Source organism: Lytechinus variegatus, chromosome 4 (assembly GCF_018143015.1).
Source record: "Lytechinus variegatus isolate NC3 chromosome 4, Lvar_3.0, whole genome shotgun sequence".
NCBI lineage: Eukaryota > Metazoa > Echinodermata > Echinoidea > Temnopleuroida > Toxopneustidae > Lytechinus > Lytechinus variegatus.
Genome location: NC_054743.1, coordinates 4,087,148 through 4,092,193, shown reverse-complemented (window position 1 = coordinate 4,092,193; position 5,046 = coordinate 4,087,148).

Sequence of the window (5,046 nt, the reverse complement as noted above, 5' to 3'; positions counted from 1 at the left end):
ACCATTGAGTGGACACCAAAGTCATATGTCCTTGGTGAGTTTTAAATGACCAATGTACATTTTTAAGTAACAGCATTCACTTTAGACTCAGATTTCTTCACGCCATCTTGGATTTTCCGACATAGACCAATGACTGTCCTTGTTATAATATGATAATATTAATAACATAGGTATATTTACGGGGTCCGACCACTTGACCGAAGGTCCGCGAGGCCGAGGGTCCGCGAGACCGAGGGACCGCGAGACCGAAGGTCCGCGAAACCGAAGGCCCGCGAGACTGAAAGTCCGCGAGACCGACTTTTTTCCCTTCATCGGTTGCCGTGGTCGAGTGGTTTAAGACTCCTCGTTGCAGCCTAGTGGCGTAACAGGTGCATGATATCGGGGGGGGGGGGGGGGGGTGCCAAATAATTCCCGGTAACTAAATAGAATCAGTGGCCTTGCCAGGATTTCATGACTCATGAGAAAGAGACACATATCTCACCAACAAATTATAATGCGAGCACGCGCCTGCTCACCACCGCTAGGGCGGTGGTGAGCACACGAAAATGCGAAACACGTACTGCACGCACGAAACATCTCTGGGGGGGGGGTGGTGCAGGGAGGGGTGTTTCTGCTACTTACAGTATAAATTTACTATCAGAGGCGTCGATCCTGGGGGGCAAACATATCGTTTTGCCCCCCCCCCCCCGGGCCCCCCATAATTCCGGATGTGTAAAAATAAAATAAGATTGTAATGTTAGACAGAATCGGCAAGCGAAATTGAGATGCACAACTCGTTCTTTATTCAAAATCGTGCTCAAAATGTCCGTTTTTCAGAGTGGAATATAAAAATTTTCAGCTCGCGTTTCGCGCTCGCATCACTTCTTTAGCAATAAACCCATACTTTTCATGATTAAATGGGTGAATAGAATGTCCTGTTTTGAGGTAAACATAAAAAAAAACAACTCTCGCTTCGATTTGCAATAATATTTGGTTGGATATATACATCTTGTTCTTTATTAAAAACGTCAATTAACTGTCAATTTTTTTCAGATCGGAATATCAAAATTTTCAGCTCGCGCGCTTGCGTCAATTGTTCTTTTAGTTACCCATCTCAATCAAAATGCCTGGAATATCAAGCTTTCAACCGGCAACCGATAAATGGAAAAAAAAGTCGGTCTCGCGGACCTTCGGCCTCGCGGGCCTTCGGTCTCGCGGACCCTCGGACTCGCGGACCCTCGGTCTAGCGGACCCTCGGTCTCGCGGACTCTCGGTCTAGCGGACCTTCGGTCTAGCGGGCTGTCACCATATTTACATAGGGAAGCCACTTCAGTTCTAAAAATTGTTCTCCCAGCGGGCCTTTCCATTATCATGATTATCATTACCCCTGCCTTAGATGGGCTGCCTAGGCGCTCTAGCATTCAAGGAATTTCTTCGCACATTCAGGGAATTTTTCCTACCGGGTACCCATTTACCTCACCTGGGTTAAGTGCAGCACAATGTTGATAAATTTCTTGCAGAATGAAGCTATGCCATGGCTGGGAATCAAACCCACGACCCTTTCAAAGTCAAAAGACCAATCCACTGGGCCACAATACTCGAACGGTTGTAACTAATTTTCTGACTTTAAAAATTATGGTTTAGACATGAAACCATATTCTTGATGGATATTACATGTCCACTTGTAAATAACAGTGGCTATTTTATACTCTATTGTTTAACATAATCGAACAACGACTCTCCGTGTAACTTATTCTAATGTATTATTAGAGTCACTTTTCCATGGTAGTCACACACATTCATATTCCTGGATATTGAACAAACTATATTGGTTTTCAAGCAGCAACAGCAATTTCAAATTCCATTTTTGGAAGCCATCTTGGATTTTTTAACATACTGGACCACCGACTGTCCCGGTATGTTGAGTCCAAGATGGCCTCCAAAAGTTAGATAAATAAAAAAAAAGGAAACGGTATTATTGTCCCAATTTTTGATCGTTGAAACCATGGTCTAGACACCGATTCTATCTATCTCAGGTATATAAAATGTGCTATGTCCATTAAAAGTATGAACAGCCATTTAAACTCCATTTTTGGAAGCCATCTTGGATTTATGGGTCCTTGAAACTTTTCCCAATACTTCTTCACTCTGAAAAATCTTTGAATAGAAACCAAATTAAGGTCCAGGATATTTTTTTAGCCTAAGGCAGCCATTTTGCCCCCCCCCCCCCCCCTAGAATCAAATTAAATTAGATGCCCATACTATGAATCGGCATTGGAAATAATTGCTCTTGAAATGTGTCAGTTTTCAAATTTATTGATAAAATTACAGTGCCTAGAGTTTGATTTTTTAGGGAAGTGCTTATCATAAGTTATGGCGCCCTCTAGTGTTGTAGTAAGGTTCTCACTGCATAAAATCCTGAAACGGGAATGATTTTTACATCAATTGACCAAAAATAATGATATACGTTTCATGTGATCTGTTTCTGTTGTTGGATTGTATAGCAAGACATTTTCATTTCATTTTGTAATCCTTTGGTCCTAATTTTAGTGCCAAAAAAGGGAAAAATAATATTTTGGGGGCAATATTTTACAACTTTGGGGCATTTTTCGGAAAGTCCGCCCCCATATTGTAAGAGTTAAAAAAACATTGACATCACAACATCATCAAATATTCATTCTCATACACCTCAGACAACTTAAAATATAATTGGCGAAGAAAAGTGAGAAATAAGGTTGAAAACAATGGATTATCCTATTAGGCTTTGTATAGGCCAATATGGCGCCAAAAAGGACCCCAAAAAAGGGAAGGAGGGGACTGAAAATTTGAACCCCATCGTTTTTTGGTCTAAAGGGACCCTATTGAAGCCAAAACAACCAAAAAATCAATTTTGGCACGCTAGTCCTACGGGAGCTGTGTCAGTGACATACCTTACCACATTAAAAGCTTGCCAATGATTGTAAAACAGTTTTCTACGTTTGATTGTATTGACTGTAATGTATAATCAATCTAGAAATTCGAGTCTATGATTAATCGTTAACTTTTGAGTTACCCGACGCTAATATCGCGTTTTAGAGATTTGCGAAAGGTGCCTAATAGCAAAAACCTGCGCAGCGAATTACAAAAGGTCCCATCCTCGTTTCACCACACATGACATTACGTAATTATCATTTTATAATTATCATGATTGTAATGAAATTCATATACTGTGTTTACACGCTGCATCGGCTGTCAAGTTGACTATCTTCTTGTAAAGCTTATGTCCAAGGTAATATTTACAAGGTAAAGCCTATTTTCCCACTGGAAATAAACTTTCGAGCTTTTGTGTGTCATCCTGCGTAAGCCTGTTGTTTGTAATGATGCTGTATATTTGTTATGGTGACTTGCCAAATGAAATCAATCAATATTTGAAGAGCTCACTTGCGAAATGGGTTAGGTCCATTTTTCAACAAATTCGATTTTCATGTCTCGATGTATAGATTTTAGTAGGTCTAAGAGATTATACCAAAGAAAAGTTGAAAATCCTATTAAAAAGTTAACTAAAATGGCAAAGAAAAATCACTTTTTTCAAAAGGGGTTAGGTCCATTTCAGTTTAGTTGCAAAAAGGGTTAGGTCAACACAGACTTTTTTGGAAATGAATATCTTAAAAATATGAAGACAGGCCAATTCTTTTACACCCAATTTAATATTCTCATGGTACGATATCATAAAAATTCAGTTTCGCATTAGAATATTGTAATATGCACTGTTAGAAAATTTATCCTTAAACTAAAAGAAGTTCCTGCAGCAGAGTCTCGAGAACACCTGTAATCTTACCAGATTGCGTAATCTTACAGGAAATTGGTATTTGGTGTGTGTAATCTTACAAATTTCCTTAAATAAAACACTCTTTTCCCCTTTTTCTAACACACCTATTCTGTTAAATTGCAGAAAACTTCCTGTTTCATGAATTTAAAGAATGATTCTGGTATTGCTTTCTGCGAAATCTTCTTTTATTTTTCTGTAAAATCAGGGTTACAGTGTGGGAGATAAAAAAATGATTTTCTTGGAGTGGACCTAACCCCTTTTGCAACAAAACTCTTCCGAAGAACATTTTTTTCAAAATGGGTTAGGTCCATTTTTCATCAATCTTAATGTTTTCTGTCTCTATATTATCCTCTAATATTAGTCACTATGATGATACGAAAGAAAAGTTGAAATTAAATGAAATCGTGAATGAAAGTGGCAAAGAAAAATCACTTTTTTAATAAAAAGAGATTGTATTAATTTCAGTTTACTTGCGAAAAGGTTAGGTCCACGATGGTAAATAAAATGAATACAGGTGGATTTCTTTTGCACCCAATTATATGTTCACGTGATAAGGTAGTACATCGTTATTGCACTGTTTGTCGGATTTTCCTTTCCCTTTCCTTTTGAGGCCTTTATCAATTTAAAGCTCTAAGCTTAAGATGAAGGTCTCCCACATTTCAAAATGTATTACGTTAATATATGTACATATATTTTTTTCTGCTGTTTATTTTTTAAAAATTGAAAAAAGAAGTTTATCAGGTATAAATATATTTCAATTATGCATATGTTCTTAATTGTATCATTTGCTTATTATGTTATTCTAAGAAAAACAAATGATTACACCTGTGTATGCTTTGATTATTGGAATGTGGAAATAAATTAATCAAATCAAAATCATGACAATTTAGTTTCTCAGAAGAATATTGCAATAAGTGAGAATAAAAAACATGTTTTTTTGTCTCGGAACGGTCCAAAGTGGACCTAATCCCTTTTGCAACTAAACTTTAAATTTTTTGACGATATTCAGTTGAAATCAGTGGCGTTCAAAATAATGGGAAAGCTTGCGGATATGGATTCCCAAATTTGTCACCGAAAAGAAAAAAAAGCGAGAAGGGGAACTATTATCTCAATATTACGTCAAAATCTATCACAGATAAAAAAAAAATTGTGCCCGATACGTATATCTGGCTCCTTTATTTTGTACGCTCATTATTTACGCCATTGGTTGAAATTATACATTCTTGAATGGTACAAGCATGGTTCCCAACATCTTTCTG